This window comes from Schistocerca cancellata, chromosome 6 (assembly GCF_023864275.1).
Source record: "Schistocerca cancellata isolate TAMUIC-IGC-003103 chromosome 6, iqSchCanc2.1, whole genome shotgun sequence".
NCBI classification, from domain to species: Eukaryota; Metazoa; Arthropoda; class Insecta; order Orthoptera; family Acrididae; genus Schistocerca; species Schistocerca cancellata.
Window position 1 is genome coordinate 138,330,796 of NC_064631.1, and position 22,414 is coordinate 138,353,209.

General features: G+C 43.7%; 1 protein-coding gene across 1 annotated transcript in view; it reads left to right on the forward strand.

Moving 5' to 3' along the window:
• Positions 1-22,414, forward strand: part of LOC126088196 (loricrin-like) — a 704,388-nt gene that overhangs the window by 374,684 nt on the left and 307,290 nt on the right. The gene's annotated exons all lie outside the window — the stretch shown is intronic.

A 22,414-nucleotide genomic window follows, 5' to 3' on the forward strand; every position in this document is an offset into this window, starting at 1 on the left:
TACAAGATACGAAATTAAGATGGAGAACAGTTGAATGTGTTGGGGGCATAGTTCTGGATCTTGTTTTGGCCTTAGGCTATGAGAGCGTTCTCTCTCTCTCTCTCTCTCTCTCTCTCTCTCTCTCTGTGTGTGTGTGTGTGTGTGTGTGTGTGTGTGTGTGTGTGTGTGTGTGTGTGTGTGTGTGCGTGCGTGCGTGCGTGCGCGTGCGTGCGCGTGTTTGGTATTTCGGGGACGGGCAGGGGGCAGAGAGATGAATTTTGTGCGTGGTTATGGATTCTGATTGTCTATCGTTCTGAAGACAAAGAGCAGAATTCCATTGCAGAGAATAGTGTAATCTTTATTATTTCTTTTCCTTCCGCTGTGGCTTCCTGTATTTCGTAATTTTCGTCAATTATTATTTCTTTCGTTTTTGAAAGTTTAATGCTTATAGTTCTTAACTGGATGCTGTGTGTGTAACTAAACACCACGGTAACTAGAAGTGTACTAAAATTCTGATTACTGATCCAAATCTAGAGTCACCTTTGAAATCCTACATTTAAACACGAACTTACCTACGCAGGTTACTTATGTGTGGTATCAATTGATCGAACTAATAAATCTCTCTGTATATCAATACACAGATATCATTAAAAAACAATGAAACCTCTGAGTTACAATTCAGCCTTTGCCTTCCTACGGATGAAACCAGATTACATATTTCTACATTTCCGCAAAGCTCTTTACACGCTCCCCCACTGCAGACGGGTAACAAAGGTACGAGCATACGGTATAGGTTCCCAGATACAGTACGTGAGTGGCTCGAAGACTTCTTAAGTAATTTAACCCAGTATATTGTCCTCGACGGCGAGTATTCATCAGAGACAAGGGAGTCGCCAGCAGTGCCTCAGGAAAGTGACAAGTCCGTTTTTATTTTATGTCTACATAAATGATCTGGCGGACGTGGGCAGCAACTTGCGGTTGTTTGCTGGTGATGCTGCGGTGGACGGGAAAGTGTCGCAGTCGAGTGACTGTGGGAGGATATAAGATGGCTTAGACAACATTTCTCGGTGTGAATGTAGAATGTAGAAAAATGTAAGTTACTGCGGATGAGTAGGAAAACAAACCAGTAATGTTCGCTTATACAGCCTTAGTAGCATTCTGCTTGAAACAGTCACCTTCTTTGAATACGAGAAGGGGGAGGGGGTCAAAACGTTTCTAGCCTAACAAAGAAAGAATGAGAGAAATTTCATAATAACAATTTATTTTTCAATTTAATACCCGTGTACACTAATACGCTTGCGGACAGGCTTTGATAACTTTTGCAAAGCGTTCAAATAAAAGGTCTTCGATTTCGAGTCCAACCAAGCGTTCACAGCATCAATCACTGCATCATCATCGTCAAATCGCCATATTTTTGGGTCTTGTTTTATTTTAGGTTTGGGGAAATGAAAAAAAGTGTGATGGAGCCAAATCTTGTTAATATGGCGGATGACGTAACAATTCGAACCCGCAGTCACGCGCAGTTTCCAGTGTTTTGAGGACTTCGTGCGCCGGTGCGTTGTCCTGATGCAAAAGAACTCCGCGCGCCAATTTTCCACCTCTATTTTTCTCTATCTCTTCCCTCAAACGCCGTAGGAGGATGGAATAGTATGATGCATTAACAGTTACGACCTTTTGCAAGTAATCCACCGTAATTAACCCTTCTACATTACGTAAGTCAGATGCCATCACCTTTCCGGATGATTTTTACACCCTGAATTCTTTTGGGATAGGGGATGAAGGATGTTTCCATTGTTGTGACTGTTGTTTTGTTTTATCCGCTTCAAATTGGCTGACGATTTCTTCACAACACTGCACACGCTCCCATCTCTCATTTGCATTCAAGTCTTTCGGGTCCCACCGAGATGAAACTTTCCGCATTCCCAAAATACCCGCAACGATGTCAGGAGTCCGCCCAAGGGGGATTCCAAATGCGGACTCAGTGTGCTGCAACGTTGTTCGACGACCCTGCAAAATCGTATCTTGGATTGCAGTCACTGTTTCGTCAGTGTCATCGGTGACAGGCCTTCCGCTTCTTGGCGCATCTTCCACACTTCATTTTCAACGTTTGAAATCGGACACCCAGCTTTTCCCTGTTGCATAAGACTGAGCACCGTCCATAAGTGTATTCCGCATGTCCTGCGCAATTTCCTTGGGCGTCGTTCACTTGAAATGAAGATATTAAACAACAGCACTGTTCTTGATTCTCTCTATATTGGTTATTTTGCTAACATTATGGTATACAGAGTCGAGGGCATGAAAGGGAAGCAGTGGTTGGGAAGGGAGTAAGACAGGGTTGTCGCCTCTCCCCGATGTTAATCAATCTGTATATTGAGCAAGCAGTAAAGGAAACAAAAGAAAAATTCGGGGTAGGTATGAAAATCCATGGAGAAGAAATAAAAACTTTGAGGTTCGCCGATGACATTGTAATTCTGTCAGAGACAGCAAAGGACTTGGAAGAGCAGTTGAACGGAATGGATGGTGTCTTGAAGGGAGGATATAAGATGAACATCAACAAAAACAAAACGAGAATAATGGAATGTAGTCGAATTAAGTCGGGTGATGTTGATGGTATTAGATTAGGAAATGAGACACTTAAAGTAGTAAAGGAGTTTTGCTATTTGGGGAGCAAAATAACTGATGATGGTCGAAGTAGAGAGGATATAAAATGTAGACTGGCAATGGCAAGGAAAGCGTTTCTGAAGAAGAGAAATTTGCTAACAGCGAGTATAGATTTAAGTGTCAGGAAGTCATTTCTGAAAGTATTTGTATGGAGTGTAGCCATGTATGGAAGTGAAACATGGACGGTAAATAGTTTGGACAAGAAGAGAATAGAAGCTTTCGAAATGTGGTGCTACAGAAGAATGCTGAAGATTAGATGGGTAGATTACATAACTAATGAGGAAGTATTGAACAGGATTGGGGAGAAGAGAAGTTTGTGGCACAACTTGACCAGAAGAAGGGATCGGCTGGTAGGACATGTTCTGAGGTATCAAGGGATCACCAATTTAGTATTGGAGAGCAGCGTGGAGGGTAAAAATCGTAGGGGGAGACCAAGAGATGAATACACTAAGCAGATTCAGAAGGATGATGTAGGTTGCAGTAGGTACTGGGAGATGAAGAAGCTTGCACAGGATAGAGTAGCATGGAGAGCTGCATCAAACCAGTCTCAGGACTGAAGACCACAACAACAACATGGTATACAGCGCATCCTAGCGGCAAAACTGACGAAGCTCGAGCTGCGAAATTTCACTTGCAAAAGGTCACCATAAAAGTAGGTGTTGTTGTTTGTGCGAGACACTGCGGTAACTGTCTCGGGCTAGAAACTTTTCGACCGCCCCTCGTGACGTTGCAGTGCAATATGAAACGGAACGAGCACGTGGTGATGGTGGTAGAGAAGGAGAATGATCGATTGCTGTTTATTGGGAGAATTTTAGGGAAGTCTGGTTCATCTGTAAAGGAGACCGCATGTAGGGCGCTTGTTCGACTTATTCTTGAGAACTGCTCGAGTATTTGGGATCCGTACCAGATCAGATTGAAAGAAAACATCGAGGCAATTCAGAGCCGGACTGCTAGATTTGCAACCGGTAGGTTCGAGAAACACACAAGTATTACGGAGATGCTTCGAGAATTGAAATGTAAATACCTGTAGGAGTTCCCACTTCTGCCATCTCCTTGCCTCGCTCGCCTGAGCTCTAATCCATAGTACAACCTCTGGTAACCAAAGAATATATCACTCATGTGTTCAGATATGCAAAAATGCTGGTAACGGCAAACTTACCCAAGAAATTGATATTTCTCAAGATATTTACATATTTTACAACCATTTCTCATAATGTGTATACCTTTCATATTATTTACAATCGTTTATCACAACATGTGTACTTGTCATTATAAAGAGGAGACAGAACAAATTTACAAGTGCAGTTTCACAGTGAAGGGAACATAACACACACACACACACACACACATTTTTTCGCATAGATTAAAACAGCGTAAATCATAACAGTTTAACATTCCAGGCGTAATTTTCGATGTAAATAAGTTATTTGCATTTAGTTCACTGTGGGTGGAGATACTGCAAAGTACAGAAACCTTCAGAATCCCCAGTATGTGTTAAAAAAATCAAAATGTTCAAATGTGTGTGAAATCTTATGGAACTTAATTGCTAAGGTCATCAGTCCCTAAGCTTACACACTACTTAACCTAAATTATCCTAAGGACAAACACAGACACCCATGCCCGAGGAAGGACTGAAACCTCCGCCGCGATCAGCCACACAGTCCATGACTGCAGCGCCTCAGACCGCTTGGCTAATCCCGCGTGGCAGTATGTGTTAACAAGATATAAAAAAAATCTGTTTCAAGTTGTGAATACTTTATTTAAAAACTAAAATTCTATATGCGCGGACAGTAGAAAGCTATTTTGCATGTACACTCCAGGAAATGGAAAAAAGAACACATTGACACCGGTGTGTCAGACCCACCATACTTGCTCCGGACACTGCGAGAGGGCTGTACAAGCAATGATCACACGCACGGCACAGCGGACACACCAGGAACCGCGGTGTTGGCCGTCGAATGGCGCTAGCTGCGCAGCATTTGTGCACCGCCGCCGTCAGTGTCAGCCAGTTTGCCGTGGCATACGGAGCTCCATCGCAGTCTTTAACACTGGTAGCATGCCGCGACAACGTGGACGTGAACCGTATGTGCAGCTGACGGACTTTGAGCGAGGGCATATAGTGGGCATGCGGGAGGCCGGGTGGACGTACCGCCGAATTGCTCAACACGTGGGGCGTGAGGTCTCCACAGTACATCGATGTTGTCGCCAGTGGTCGGCGGAAGGTGCACGTGCCCGTCGACCTGGGACCGGACCGCAGCGACGCACGGATGCCGTAGGATCCTACGCAGTGCCGTAGGGGACCGCACCGCCACTTCCCAGCAAATTAGGGACACTGTTGCTCCTGGGGTATCGGCGAGGACCATTCGCAACCGTCTCCATGAAGCTGGGCTACGGTCCCGCACACCGTTAGGCCGTCTTCCGCTCACGCCCCAACATCGTGCAACCCGCCTCCAGTGGTGTCGCGACAGGCGTGAATGGAGGGACGAATGGAGATGTGTCGTCTTCAGCGATGAGAGTCGCTTCTGCCTTGGTGCCAATGATGGTGGTATTCGTGTTTGGCGCCGTGCAGGTGAGCGCCACAATCAGGACTGCATACGACCGAGGCACACAGGGCCAACACCCGGCATCATGGTGTGGGGAGCGATCTCCTACACTGGCCGTACACCACTGGTGATCGTCGAGGGGACACTGAATAGTGCACGGTACATCCAAACCGTCATCGAACCCATCGTTCTACCATTCCTAGACCGGCAAGGGAACTTGCTGTTCCAACAGGACAATGCACGTCCGCATGTATCCCGTGCCACCCAACGTGCTCTAGAAGGTGTAAGTCAACTACCCTGGCCAGCAAGATCTCCGGATCTGTCCCCCATTGAGCATGTTTGGGACTGGATGAAGCGTCGTCTCACGCGGTCTGCACGTCCAGCACGAACGCTGGTCCAACTGAGGCGCCAGGTGGAAATGGCATGGCAAGCCGTTCCACAGGACTACATCCAGCATCTCTACGATCGTCTCCATGGGAGAATAGCAGCCTGCATTGCTGCGAAAGGTGGATATACACTGTACTAGTGCCGACATTGTGCATGCTCTGTTGCCTGTGTCTATGTGCCTGTGGTTCTGTCAGTGTGATCATGTGATGTATCTGACCCCAGGAATGTGTCAATAAAGTTTCCCCTTCCTGGGACAATGAATTCACGGTGTTCTTATTTCAATTTCCAGGAGTGTAATTTGATAGAAAAGAAATAAAAAAAACCGAATGATGATGCCGTCTGGGTAATAAAAAAGAAGAGAAAATTATGTTTGCTAAAGGTGGAAACTAACCAAAAACAAATAGGGTTGTATTTGTTGTTCCCTGTACGAGTCGTTCCACAGATTCCCCTACTGCAGCTTTCTGCTGAGAGTGCAAGTATATTTCCTGTTTTGAGTACCCATACAATCTTTTTCAAATATCCGACAAACTCCCACCGCCTGCTGACACGACTGATTGCTGGAGAAGCGACGGGGCGTGGTGGAGCATCCGCTGAGGCAAAGAGCTCCAGCGGCCTGGAGGTGGAAGTGGAGACAGAGTGAGGTGGCGGGTGGGATAGGGTTGAGGAGAGGGGGGTGGGGAGGGGGGAGGAAGGCGTCGTGGGGGGTGTCCCCAGCAGGAGACAATTAGCACGCCTTCTGTTGCTGCCGACGCCGCCGACGTATAAAATGCTAATTGCGCTAACTCTTTTAGCGCCTTACAATCAGACTAAAAGCTTTAATTCATTAACTCGTGCGCTGCAAGTCGTCGTCTCCAGGCGGCGCCCGCCGACACGGAAGATGTCGTCGGAATTTGTGTCATCTTGCCTCCGCTTTTTGCACCTCTGAGCCTCAGCGCGGCTGGAAATCTCTTGCCACCAAAGAGTTCGGGGATTTGCGCGCGAGTGGCTGCCCCGCGGCCTCCTATTGTGATAGGTCCTCGCGTTTCCTTCAGGTTAATGTGAGTTACTCGCCGGTGGGTAGAGAAACTCCGATGCGGAAAGTGCAGAAAATTTGCAGACGAATATTCGGTCTCCTCATTCTCTTTTTCGTTTGGCCAACAGCTTAATCACTGTGGTTTGTTTGTAGAAAACCTTTGGATACGCCTAGGGTCGCGTCAAGCAGTTTCGCGCCGATGTCAGAAGACGTTCATTTGGTTCACGACTGAAACTTTGCATTTGGTTCAAATGGCTCTGAGCACTATGGGGACTTGACATCTGAGGTCATCAGTCCCCTAGAACTTAGAACTACTTAAACCTAACTAACCTAAGGACATCACACACATCTATGCCCGAGGCAGGATTCGAACCTGCGACCTAGCGGTCGTGCGGTTCCAGACTGTAGCGCCTAGAACCGCTCGGCCACTCCGGCCGGCACGTAGAATTTACTAAACTTTATTACCCATTTTGCTCCAGAACAACACATGTTAATTTATATCAGCATGAGAAAATGTAAAAAGATTTTTTTTGCTCTTATCTATTTATTACGAAAAGGGCTTTGTCGTTTCCATTGGTACCTGCTCTCGTAGCACTTCATTCTTATTCCTAAGTTTTATTTTATCCAGTGTTGCAACATCGTACAAAAGTTCAATAAAAGCAATAAACAGCAAGTGTGGGTCACATTTATCTGGAAACGAACTTGTCCTTGATCTTCCACGTTTATTACACCCACTTAATTGCCCTGCATATTGAAGAGGAATCGTCTGTGTATGATCTGTTGCCACTTGACTAGTGATTTACCTCATCTTATTCAATTACACTGTCGTACGCTATCTCTGAATGTAAAAATGTAGGTGGTGTTTTCTAAGTTTTAACGTATCTTCGTTTCAGTACTGTCTTTAAGCTCGAAATTACTTCTCTGATAAATTCTCTATGTTTTTCTGTATAAAATTTCATTCTACAGCTAACCAACGTGGACCGTCAGATTGATCGTCGAACACTTTCTAAATTCCCAAATATTTCGAGAGAAGTGCCGCAAAGTTCCATAAGGAAGTTCGCAGGAGTTTGCGACAATTGTACCGACTAATACTTGTGCGGAAATAGCGCGTGATGGCATTCCTGCCGAGCCTAAGATGTTTGAGGTAGATTTTTGCTTTCACATTCGTTGGCTTCGACAGTACATAACCAGACTGTCACATTCCAACCAAACCTAGACCTCGTGCTGAGCTGTGTGTCACCCTAAGCAGCATTTGCTTCCACACTCGTTGACTTCACAAACTCACAGGCTAGTTTCAAAATGCCTCATCTCAGCCCAATCACAGAAGACCAAGAAACGTCGGATACAGGAAAAAAGCGTATAGTTGTACATTTTTGTACAGTGGCAGGAGGAAGTGTCACGAACAACATATTAAAAATCCTCACTGGTGGGATGTGAGCGTGAGGGTAGTGGGGCGTTTAAATATCACCTTTCACTTGAAAACCACGGCTTAAAGCTGAAATTTCACGAAGTACAAAATTAAACTACATTAAATTTGCTACAAAATAGGTCTTATTAATTCTTTTTCATTCGGCATGTATACACTGCTCAAAACAATTAGGGGTTCAGATGAGACATCATACACAATGAACATATATTAACGCATTTTATTCAGATATCGGTTACAGTTGTAATATTGTGCGTGATACTGTACGATATTCTGCAGTCTCAACTCTTTACTTGAAGTTTACATGGTGTTTACGTAGAGCGAGGCACCATAGGGCTACCATAATAGTGAAACAGTCATTCTCATTGCCCTCTTATATGGTGTGTGATCACCTCGGACGGCCAGTACAGTTGCATACCTGCGTGGCATGGACAGTATTAGGTTATCAGTCAGCTCTGTAGAGATATTTGGTCATTGTTCCATGAGTGCGATATCCAGCTCTGCAACTTTTGTGGGAGGTGCTGGTCTGGTTGCAATGCGTTTGGCAAATACATCCCAGACATGCTCAGTCGGGTTTAAGTCCGGTGAACAAGCTGGCCATTCCATTCGTTCAATTCCTTCAGCTTCAAGCATGCTGTCCACCAGTGTAGCTCTGTGAGAACGAGCGTTATCGTCCACCAGAAGGAACCCATCTCCTATGGCACCAGCGTAGGGCACAATAAAAGGTCGAAGGATCTCGTCTCTATATCTCTGGGCAGTCAAAGCACCATTCGGAACGGCATATAGATCCGTACGTCCGCCACTACCGACTCATGTCCACACCACTCGTCCGCCGCCATGATAGGGTGTTCCGAGCTTCACGTTCTCTCCAGATGAGGAAACGACAGTTGTGCGACTGAACACAAAATCTTGACTCATCTGTGAACAGCACCCGGCGCCATGCGTTACATCTCGAATCCTGATGTTGCTCCGCCCAGTTTCTGCGGGATAAACGTTGTCGTGGTTTTAATGGGACACACACCATAGGCCTCCGTGCATGGAGGCCACACTCGCGAAGGCGACTTCGGACTGTTTGTGTTGATATTGCGCGTCCTGTTGCTGCCTGGAGGGTGCGTTGCATCTGAGTTGCACTCAGCCTCCTGTCTCGACGGGCTGTTAACTGGACATAACTCTGACCTCTTGCTGATGTTACTGGTGGACGACCTTGGCCATGCCTTCCTGTAACGGTTCCTGTTGTCTGAAGTCGATTCCAGGTCCTGGAAAGTACACTTTCGGACACACCAATAGCTGCAGCCACATTCCTCTGTGTCTGTCCCGCTTCCAACCGTCCTATGGCTCTCTATAGGGTGAAAAGTATTTAAACCGACAAACTCTGGGAGGTTGTAGGAGAAATCAAAACAAATATTTTTCCCTACTGTCATTTTTTCCTATGAGGAGTATTTAAACCGGTAGGGGAAGATTTCTCTGGCGGCAAATTACTTAAACCAACAAACAAAAATGGTTCAAATGGCTCTGAGCACTATGGGACTCAACATCTTAGGTCATAAGTCCCCTAGAACGTAGAACTACTTAAACCTAACTAACCTAAGGACATCACACACACCCATGCCCGAGGCAGGATTCGAACCTGCGACCGTAGCAGTCCCGCGGGTCCGGACTGCAGCGCCAGAACCGCTAGACCACCGCGGCCGGCAAACCAACAAGCACTTTTCCATTTTTTTTTTTTATGACCAAGACACAACACATTAATACAACCCAATTTCTATTACAGTAGATTTTCAGAAATGCCTCCATTGACATGTGTACAAAGGTTACACCGTCGGATCATGTTCTGTCTGACACGGGCAAAAACCCCTGGAGTATCCTAAATCGTTCCTGCTGCTGCTACTATCCGGGCGACCAGATCCTCTTCTGATGCAATAGCAGTTGCGTAAAGAAGGTTGCTCATCTCTCCCCACACAAAAAAGTCCAGAGGGGACATATCTGGGGATCAAGCAGGCCATGGTACAGGACCAACTCTGCCAATCCACGTTTCTGGGAATCGTCGGTCCAGGAATCGACTCACACGACGACCGAAATGGCCTGCGCCCCGCCATATTGGATCCACATGCATTGTCTTGTAGGGAGCGGGACGTCTTCCGGCAATTCTGCCAAAGCTCTGGCGAGAAAATTGTAATAGTGCCTGCCATTTAATGGCCTAGGTAGCAGATACGGCCCAATTAAACAGTCCCCACCAACAACGACCCACACATTAACGAAGAACCGCACTTGATGAGCGCTAGTAACTGTGGCATGTGGGTTATCCTCACTCCAAACATGTGAATTGTGCATGTTGAAGACTCCATCACTCCCAAATGTTGCTTCATCGGTAAACAACACAGGGGATGGAAATGTAGGATGCATTTCACACTGTTCCAGGTACCACTGCGAAAACTGCGCTCTGTGTGGATAACCAACTGGTTCCAGGTTGTGAACGCGTTGTAAGTGAAACGGACGTAACAATTGCTCTCAAAGGACTGTTCTTACATTCGTCTGATTCGTTCCCATGTTACGTGCAATTGCACGAGTGCTGATTTAAGTGCTGCTAGACAGCTTCCTCAAATTGCAGCGTTCTTACGGTGCGACGGCGTCCCTGTCCAGGTAATCTGAGCCGGTATGACGCAGCCGTTGGTACACAGCAGCAAAAGTCGTATGGTGCGCGATGCGGCGATTAGGTTATTGTTGTTGGTAAACCCACTGTGCAGCTTGTCCGTTGTGGTGCGCTACGTAGTACGTAATACGGCCTCCACCGGTTTAAATAATTCTCATAGGAAAAAATGACATTAAGGAAAAATATTTGTTTTGATGTGCTCAACAACCTCCCAGACCTTGTCGGTTTAAATACTTTTCACCCTGTATACCATAGCTTCGGGTAAATCACGTTGTTGTTGCATTGCACTACTTGCTCACGACACTTTCTGAACCCAGCTGCTTGTGTAGTTCGTTTAGTAAAGTAAACACAAGTTAATACCAACCCCCTCTGCAGCAACTTTGCGTTATTACCACTATCTCGTCGACTGTGACGTTGTTGTCTCCACCCCATAGGACCGACGGAAAGACGTCGAACCATTTTAGTTCATTCTGCCGATGGCGGTACTTCAGAACCTAGATATCTCAATTGGTTGGTTCAAATGGTTCAAATGGCTCTGAGCACTATGGGATTCAACTGCTGCGGTCATAAGTCCCCTAGAACTTAGAACTACTTAAACCTAACTAACCTAAGGACAACACACACATCCATGCCCGAGGCAGGATTCGAACCTGCGACCGTAGCGGTTGCGCGGTTCCAGACTGTAGCGCCTAGAAACGCTCGGCCACCAGCGGCCGGCTCTCAATTGGTCCCCTAATTGTTTTGACCAGTGTTCATCACGAATACTTTTGATCAGATAGTGTACTGTAGGAAAGAGATAGTGGCACGATAGCCTGTCTTGGACACAGAGGTCTGACGGAATAAAAGCACTTGAATTTGTAAAATGAGCAGGTTGTTGTAACAGAAACTTCCCGCGTTGGTATTTGTGCATACGCGTACGGAACACATGCTTTCGCCACAGCTAGCTCGCACGCAGTAAGAAGCATAAATTAAATATTGTTTGTAGTAAACTGGTCGCTGGCGGCTCGCTATTAAAGCGCAGTCTATAACAGTGACAGCAGCGGGCCGTTTTGTTTTATCGGTGATGTGCGTGTCGTAATTTACAAATGTGGGCGGCGCCGGCCTCTCGCCGAGAGCGCAAATTTGCAGCCATAAAGCCGTACATCAAACGAGCGGCGTAAATCATGGCGGTGCAGGTGTGGCGGCATCAATTTTGTTTTTCAGGCGTTTGCAGCGAGACTGACCGGCACTCACTCGCTACTCGATCTTGGAGCCATTAAAAAATGGAGTGCCTGCTGTCTGGTACACGTTGACAATTTTATCTCGCCAAGACAGACACTGACTGATGTCCGCGGTTTAATTGATTGCTTCGCTTGAAGTGCCTTCATTACAGAGCCTTCTGTGTTTTTCTCACTGTGTCCTAGCTTGCGCACTACTCTAGACGCAAAACCAGCAACATTTCTCCATAGCAAATGGAGTCATGTGCTGCCTCTCCAGTCGTTCCACATTTGACAGTGACACCACTTTCACCATCGATTTCATTGTGTTCAGATACATGTGCTCAGTTTTTTTTCAGTAGCTGTAATGGTCAAAAACTGTTTTATTATTATTATTATAGGTTCAGAAAAATCCCATTTGGCTGTAAAAAAAATTTGAAATATCATAATATGAACACCCATTTATCACTCGTCACTACAAGTCCATGAAACATTTTGGAAAATTAGTATCGGTAAATGGCCGAACAAATGATACAGTATATGAAACGCAAAGTCTCGTAGATTTAATGTTGTGTTGGTAAATTAGTTTGGAAAACTGCCGACAGGGGTGCCACTGACCATAGTAGCTGCCGCCTATCGGGCGCTACTCGAGTGATTGCCATTGTCACTGGACTCTACGCCTTGTTAGTTTCTCGATTCCGTATATGAGTCAGTAAAAACGGAAACCTCATACCATCACGCTGTTTTCTGTCTGTCTCTCTGTCCGATTGTTAAGACCTCTTTTCCTCAGTAAAGAGTAGAGTTATCAAGTTGGAATTTATGTCAGATACAGAGGCCTATGATCCCTTGGCGGTGTGAAAAGTTTCAGGTTGTAAGTCAGTGCAATCAAAAAGATGTGACCATATTTTGATACTTGCAGACTCACTCATCGAAACGTATAGGGTACTTCCCATTGCCCTAGAATCATGAAATTTGGCAAGAAGCAAAGTTTCATAACACAAGTACAGAAAAAAATCCGAAAATTGTTAATCTGTAATTATATCACATGAAAAATATTATTTTGCCTCTGCAAACTTGAATTACTTTCGTATCTGTCAAAAATCTCTGGAACTACTGTAGGAATTTTGATCTGGTTTTCAGCAATAAGTAGAGTGATTCACGAGAAATGTTTGTGTGTATAATTCAGAAATATTTGCTACTAATTGCTTGAGCTACGATTAAGTGAATCCCCCAGCTGTTGTAAAAGGATGCCCTTGCCATCTTGCGGAAACAGGTGTAAGCTCTCACAAGTACCGCACCACGCTCATACTTGTACTGTAGGTCCTTTACGAATTTATGATTCTGCATACAAACACTCCCTGATAGGCTATGCCAATGATGCGTACGGCATCAGTAATGTTTCAAAGCAAAACAATACCTGTAATTGATGCAGGATGCATCCAAAAGAACAGACGCCATATCCATATAAGTATATAGTTCTGGCAATACCGGCCATGATCTTGTTCTTCTGTGCGGATGCACACATATTACACGAACTCTTACGGTACTTCGTAAGAATGTCTTCCACGAGTAATGAGTGTGTTGGGTAGGGACACTACGAACGTAGTGTGTGGTCATACAAGGTGATAATGTGGGTCATACAGTGCTTGTTCCACATTTAACCAACGTTTGAAGTAACCTGCCCATCCGAATCAACTCCTGCCCAGAGTTAGATGAGTACTGGCTCGCACAAACAATACTTGTCGTATTGCTGTGGAGTGAGCTCGACGTATTTGGAGCGACAGGGAATCATATATCCACCCAAATGTGCATCGGTTCATTTCAACATACCAACTGAATGTTGCAATGGTTACCTGTAAAGGTCACAGCCGTTTTCCTGTCAGTATTCACCGTCATTTCAGTGATCAATTCAATATCTCCGACCTTCGTTTCCCTTTATAATAGTGCTATTCTTGGGCACTGACGTTTCTGTCTGTATACTGAAATTTTAAGTAATATCCTGTGCTACAGCTTCGATGTAACTGGTGAAAATTAAATACGTTTTTCGTGTTGAATTATCACGATTAGTTGGTTCACTATTACTTCTATAATAGTTGTACTTATGATTCATAATGTTGTTTAACTAAGACGCTTACACAAGAAAAACTGCTTCCGTGCGTCGTTGTAGACACTGCATAACAAGAATTTAATGTTATATATGCCTCTCTGAATAATTAGTATGGTTGACGTGGAGCTCTCACGTGCGTGTACACACAGTCAGCGAATTAAGCTATATGCAATTAAGCAAATGGCTGTAATGGAACCGCGTTAGGAACTTCCCCCTCCGACTGTAACTCTATTGTGCCGTTGTTAGAGGCACTATGATAGCTTTTGGTTGTTTTTTTCGTCTATATCGGATATACAAGCCATCGCGATAGAATTCTACGGCAGTCATATTAATTGAGTGAAAGTTATCTCTCTGCTAGATAATCAAGAAGCTGTTAAGTGGTTGCAGGCTAAGCCTCGTATCTGCTTCCATCTTGGACATTTCTTAGAGGTACGATGAACACATAAAAGGCGCATTCGGCTGACTTTATAGCCAAGTTCCAGAGTTGCGTACAAGTGAAGTTCCTAAGGAAAAACAAAACGAAGAAACTCACAGAGTTCGTTAAGAATCTGGTATACAGTCGCTCTTGAACGTTTGTTCAGACGGACGAAGACAAAAATGAAAATGTTGTGTAAGGCTAAGTTTTGCACCCAGATGTCTACGACCTTCGGTTCGAGGACAAGTCTACTCGTAATTTACGGCTAGATCTTTAGCTCCAAGCATACTTACTTGCTGACCCTCGGCTGAGGAAAATCAATTACAGCAACAGAATATTTTCCAACTACTAGCATAAATCATGTTGATGACAATTCACCAAGTGTTCAATTAACATCAGCTTAACTCACAGTAGCAACTTAATGGCTAGGTGACCTTTCTGAATGATGTCACATTTCCACGGGAATTTATTTCTAACCTGTAATGACTGTTTGAGAATGCAAAAAAGTTGCGTTTAAACTCTCTGCGACATTAGATGCGCTGCACGCTATGGCGTATGTCAGCGCAGAATACGAAGCATTGATCTAGTGACAAGGTCTCAGTTTGTTGTTGAGAGAAACTAGATTCATGAACAGATCGGTCGGTTCATTTGACAGATTTAATGTAAAGTTTAGTTTAGTTTGTTCTTTATTCTCTGAGACAGGTAATTTTTTATGACTGAAATATTTCCACTTACGTAGCTGAAGTTCAGTCTGTTTGCAATGATTATTGGTCATTATCGAGTGGCAGATGAGCCGACACATATTAAATCTTATTAAGAGAGACAAACGAATAAAAAAGAAAGTTTGATTAGATAAACTAACTAAGAAACTGCAACCAGTTCAGCATTCTATGTTTCGTAGTGTATGCCATGACTTATCAATTGGTTTAATCAAGTTCACTCATTCCTCCACAAAACGAAGCCATCTGATTTAACTGAAACACGGGTGATATCTTTGTGATCAACAGGGCCTGTGACTCATATTAGGCTTCGTTATTATTTGAAGTTAAAGATGTTTTCCACCCCTTGGCAATTGGATTTCTTGACTGTAGCTTATTTGGAAGAAGGTCTTTTAGGAGTTGATGGATTAGTTGGTTCTATATATGATCGAGGTGGTGTAGTTTCCTCAGTACTTATATCGTTACCTACAGTCATAGGTGTACTGTCAGACAGTATTCAGTAAGCGGATATACTGAGATAAGGGCTGCTGTACGGAGAACCTGCAACCTCTCATAAAATATTAACTAATTTCTTTATAATGTTACGTGACTTGGGTTTCATACCACCTCTTGACGAACATTTACCTTGAACTGTTGCTTTGTTGTGTTACTGTCCTCGTGAAATACATGTACATCTGTCTTTGATGTATTTGGACTGAATCTTCAGTTCTTACAGTATGAATACGAGGTTTATACGTTCTTAGAAAGGGAGGATGGCCTATCTTGTAGTGTAGTATTGTAGCTGCCAAAGCTAAGTGATCAGCAAGAACTACTACGATAGGCAAACTTCATTCATTCTGATTTCTAGAAAAGAACAAGGTCAGTGTAGTACAATTAGTGGTCCAAATAGACATCAACAGTATTTTTTCATCAGTTTATTTTCATTATGTATTAGGCCCTTCAGAACACTGGATAAATATCCAAGGTTTCTTACGGCTAAATATATAACTCATTTCTATGTGTCGGTAAGTCTGACTAATGCACGGAACCGAAATTTTTTCGATCTAAACTTCAGTTTACGTATGTTTATGGAACTGCTTAAGGTCAGCGACTGTGTTTTAAACTTGTGAAATAATTTTAACTGCTTCAATCACATTTTACAAATACTCATTTGCACAACGAGTTGCGGTTGCATGCTGCCAACATCACGTGAATTACAGTGACATCTACATTAATGTGAAGTGTAATGAGGATATTTGCTGGACGTACCTGCCGGCCGCGGTGGTCTAGCGGTTCTGGCGCTGCAGTCCGGAACAGCGGGACTGCTACGGTCGCAGGTTCGAATCCTGCCTCGGGCATGGGTGTGTGTGATGTCCTTAGGTTAGTTAGGTTTAAGTAGTTCTAAGTTCTAGGGGACTTATGACCTAAGATGTTGAGTCCCATAGTGCTCAGAGCCATTTGAACCTGGACGTACCAGTGAATTTATGTACTCGATTGTAACAATTTTTGCTGGAAATTGTCTAACACACAGAGCACAGAGCACCGTAATAACATATCACCTTCCCTTAACATTTCACATTTAGTTGCTTACGTCTTTCCAGAGGCTTTTCATTCCTTAATGATGTGCATCTCAGTGTGAAACTGTTAATAATATTCATTACTGTGCTTTGTATATCAGATTAATAAATGACGAGCAAAAATGGTTAAATTAGAAAACATAGCCTCACTGGGACACCAAGTAGATAGTATTCATCACACTTCAGGTTAGTGTACATGAAAATGTGATGCAGCTTATGATAACGACAACGTGCTGCCGAAACTTGTCGTGACTATAAATATTCGTAAAACATGACTGTAACAGTAAACATTATTTCATAAGTTTTTGGTCTAACACTAAATTTATTAAATTTTTTCCTGCTACTTTATTCGATGTTTGACTCTCGACAACACGCTTAGTAATCGAATTAAAGTAAATGAAGATTGGTGCAGCATAAAACTTCATAGAGCGTTAACGAGGCAAAGGTAGCAACATAAGACAATATTTGACACTTTCATATGCTACGATTTGCTACGAACTATGAAGGATAAGCTGCTGAATTTGAAGTTTGGAAAGATATATAATATGTGACGTCCGTTTCAAATTATTATCATTTTTAACAACCACAAACACCTCAAACTTCGTTTTATTCATTGGTTTTCCACTCGTACGGTACTGTTGTGCGGAACGTTTCCGTCGCTGGATTGGTTTCCAGTGTACCCGTTAATATTACGTATCATCATCATCGTCATCATCACACTACATAGTAATGTCTGGCACTCGTTAATCAGTCAGTCACTAATCATGTAACGATTCTTTTATCAAGCTTGCCCTTCTTAACCTTTGGCAGTATGAACATATATGAAAACATAAATTAGGTTTTGTTAGTGGTATTAAGTGTGTGGTTACGAAAGGCGGTAAATTAAGCATACGTTGCTTGAGACGCAGCAGTTATGAATAGAGAAACAATAAGAGTTTCAAAGCCACACATCTTCTCTCTTGTTTGCGTCACAGCCGGTGTCAAAATGGTAAATGCATACTTGCACACTGGAGACAAAGGTAATTAGATACGGCTTATATGGAAGGTAATTTCCGAAGCCTTCCCCGACAGGAAAGTGTTTATGCCGCGCAAGTACTTGTTACTCATTTGCTACCTGTCATTTTTAATGAGCCCTGCGTTATGCCCGTGGGCGCATAGCAATACGCCTTCAGTGTTGTGCGTTAAGATTCGTTTTTCGTCTCCTCTGAAGACTAAACGTTAGCCTCCGTTGAGAAAACTGTTTCCGATCTACGTGCTAAGTATTTAATTTCTTTTTATTTTTTAATCTTTAATGTCTCTTCGACAAAGGCATCGCCAGCTCTGGTGAGGGACGATGCGACGTTGTCTCCCCACTGAACAGAAGCGGTGTCTACAAGACGAGTTGCAAAGACTGTACGTCATACTACATAGGGGAAAAAAACCGTATAAGTGCGCATAGGACCCTGCCTCTGAGGGTTCCGTGTAAAATTAATTATGTAGATAGGTAGTATATCTATACGTTTTGATGACTGAGCTTGCGAGTATCAAAATCTGTGACACAACTGACCGTATCTTTGGACTGCATTGACTTAGAAGGTAAAGTTTTGTTACAGTGCAAAGAGACTATAGACCTTAGTATTTGAAGTAAATTTCAGCTTGATACCTCTACTCACCCCTGAGAAAAAGGAGTCTTAACAGATGGACAACAAAGTGATCCTATATGGTTGGTAATGATAGAAGCTGCAGAAATGAATTAAAATCTACGAGTATATCAGGGTCGCCACTTGAACCTGGGCCACCTTGGTTCCTACCCAGGTGTGTAGCCACTACACCACCACAGCATTATAGCTAACACAACTGCATGGGCCAATCTCTAGTCCAGTTCTTTCCCTAACATTAATTTCAGTTCACATCTTCAGTTTATTTTCCTCTTCTTAGCTCGTCACTATTGCAGAAGCTCTCTGGTGTTGAAATAGCATCCCATCGTCGAATGTAATGGGGAAATCCTGCCTGTGCCTCAGGCGTAGGCGATCTATAGATCTGATATAATTAACGATTCCTTGAGCATTTGAGTCTCATCTTTAACTACGATAAATATAGAAGCAGAAGAATTAAATTAAAATTAGTGCTGAGAATGTGAATTGATGTTAGGTTTAGGGATGGCATTCGATACGGCCGCAGGTTCGAATCCTGCCGCGGGCATGGATGTGTGTAATGTCCTTAGGTTAGATTTCAGTAGTTCTAAGTTCTAGGGGACTGATGACATCAGATGTTAAGTCCCATAATGCTCAGAGCCATTTGAACTTTTTTTTAGGGCATTGGACTAGGGAAGTCTATGAAAAGGTGTCAGCTTTAATTGTACATGTTGTAATAGATAGCATACCTGCCTCGTAGGCAAGTCCCAGCCAGAACACAAATATTAATTCATTTCTTCAGTTTCTATCATTATCGTAGATAAAGATGACAGCCAAATGTCTCAAGGCAAATTTAATATGTCAGATCCGTAGATCCTAGAAGGGCCCTATTTTTACCGATTTAGTTACGGAACCCTAAAAACATGTCTATCAGTGTGCACAAAACTTAAATAATACCACAGAAGCTGTAAACAGCAGAAAACAGGCTCCCCCTTTACGCAGGGCTGATACGGATACCAGAAACTCTAGATGTAGATATTATCCACTATGGGCATAGTGAACAGAAATTGTCTGCTTGAAATACTGGAGGTAAAGAGGCGCCACAAGGACCAACCTCCCCAACGCATAAACAACTCTTTCAAATGACTTCATACTCGCTATCGACTGTACTCTTTATTACAGTGTCCAATATTTCAATTGCGACATTAGGTCATTTCAATCAATATATTCATCAATGTTAGACATACCAGTGACAAAAATATATCCATGTTTCACAGTACAGCGCCGAATAAACTGAAAATTATTGACGTTCGGAAAACACAGCAGTGGGCAACACTAATACCAAGAAGGAAAATGACGTTAGCCTCTTTGGCACGTGTCAGCCTTTGTCGTATTCGCCACGTGTATAAAGTATAAAATACTTTACCACGTTATGAGAAGACATAATAAAACACACAGATAAATACTGCACTCTTAACTAAATTGACCGGTATGTGAGGGTTGGGATTAAAACTGAAGAAACTAAAATGGTTGTTACAGCATATGTCAGTAACCAACACCGTACTGGTGAAAGCAGGAGGGGATCCGCTTCAGCGTATTTATATCGTTTTCAAGGGATACGTTTCAGACACGCGCAGGCGTTCTGATACAAAACTTTTGGTAGCACAGACAAACATACTCCTGGGTGCTAGGTTTGAAGTAATGGGATAACGAGGACAATCACACTTTATTCACGGCGAAAAAAACACACGCATATCTATAAACTATAAAATACATTAAAACATTACTTGCTCATGAAGATGTGTTCAACAACAAGCCACTGTTACAAAAGTTCTAATATTACTTAGTTTTCTGGAGTGTATACCGGTTGTCCCAGAAGAAATGATCAGTATTCAGGGATTTAACAGAAATGATCATTCGATGCAAAGAAGGCTGGTAAACATGGGCTCTAAAATGCCTACCTTAAGAGCCGTGAACACTTCTTCATCATCGATACCGTGAAGCACATCTCTTCTACAGCAATCTCTTTGCTTTCCTTTTCTTGTGGGGTAGTATTATGGACGAAAATAACGAAAAAGGTCGAGTGAACTAGGGCTCCAAATTGTATACCTTAAGAGCTTTGAGCAGTTCTTCATCTTCAGTATATTGAAGTACATCTCTTCTAAGAACGAGAGCTCATAAATCTTAAGGTATGCATTTTAGAGCACCTGTTTACTGGACCTTTTTGTTTCGAAAGATCGTTCAAGGCATGTGCCTGAATATTTTCCTGGGACACCCTTTGTAGTATGTCATGCACTGTTTGACTTGTAGGCGTCATACTGCAAGGAGCCATACATGCAAATACATTCTTGTGTGTCAGATGTACAAGCACAACCCCTATACGAATTATGACAAATATGCAGGGTGGCAGTTATTGAACTAAATGAGAAAGGCATAAATTAGTTACAAACTACAGAGTGCTCACACTTCATTTAACATGTAAACGTCACTACAGATATTCGGATTTAGGTTATGACATGTTCGATATGCGTGCCATCATTGACGATGATATGGCGCCCACGAATAGCGAAATCCTATATCACCCACTGAAGTGTCAGAACATCGATACTGTCAATGACCTCATCAATGGCTGTTTTCAGCTCAACATTAGTTTCGGGGGTTATTGCTGTACACCTTGTTTGTAATATAGCCCCACAAAAAAAAGTCGCATGTGTTCATATTCGCCGGCCGCTGTGGACGAGCGGTTCTAGTCCGAAACCACGTGGCTGCTACGGTCGCAGGTTCGAATCCTGCCTCGGGCATGGATGTGTGTGATGTCCTTAGGTGAGTTAGTTTTAAGTAGTTCTAAGTCTAGGGGACTGATGACTTCAGGTGTTAAGTCCCATAGTGCTTAGAGCCATTTCAACCATTTGTTCAGATTTGGAGAATATGGCGGCCAACCGTGGCCCATGCCAGTGTCCCCTAGGTACTTCCGAGCCAGAACCTCAAGGATGGGGTCGAGCTTCGTCTTGCATGAACCACATCTTGCCGAAATCAGGGTCACTTTGGATAGTGAGGATATCATCATCTTCCAAACCCTTCACGTACACGTACCGTTCGGTAGTCCGTGCTACCAAGGAATATCGCACCAATTATTCCGTGACAGAACGGTAAACACACAAAGTCACCCGTTGAGGGTGAAGAGATTTCTCGATGGCGAAATGCGGTTTCTCAGTCATCCAAACGCGCTAATTTGGCTTATTGACGGACCCATTTAAATGAAAGTGGGCCTCGTCGCTAAACCAAACAGCGCATACCAATTCCCATCACGCCCCGCGGCCATCCGTGCAGTTTGAACGCCCTAACGCAAACGGTTTGGAAGTTATGATGACTTTATTTCAAAATTGTTAAGGCTTTCGTGGCCACTTGTTGAGAAACTGCCTATTGGCTTCTGTGTCGGGTTCTTCGGCCGACGTTCATCTAATGATTTTACTGACGTTTGGCCAGCACGAGTGGCTGGCATTGTCAAAGCTTCACCCTCCATTGCCGGTGGTGAACTGGAGCCGAGCTCGCGGCCGTAGACTATACGTACCTGGCGCGCCGACGTCCGAGGGCTTCTCCTTGGTCATTTCCGGTGCGGTTCTCTCTCTTCACTTTATTTCACATAGGTCAATACTTGTCACACGGTATGATGCTTACATTTGATCACAGGTGCACTATTTCATGCTCCACAATCAACGTGTGATTTATTGTCTTACGTAAGCGATGAGACGTGTGGGGCAGATGCAGGTGTCTCGCCAGAAACAAATCAAACAGTGCAGATGCAACACTGTGTAAAAAGACATCAGTTCTCCCCTCGATACTGAAAAAAAAAAAAAAAGTGAGCAGAAATTATCAAGAAAGCTTTTGGTATGATGCTGTCTGGATTCACGCTTTTCGTGACGACTTCGTGAGATCCAGGAATGAGTGACGCAGACAGGTTGCGACGCGGCGGGGAAGTCGCCTAAAATCCTCGCGCTGGTTGACTGACCCGTCGCCAGGGAGTTTGGACGAGATCCGGTTCGGCCGCCAGGTTAGGAACTGACCGCTTAATCCAGGCGCTTACAGCGGCCGAGCACCACCCATTTTACGACCGCTAAATTTTCCCGGCTTTATAGAGACTCCTGATGCG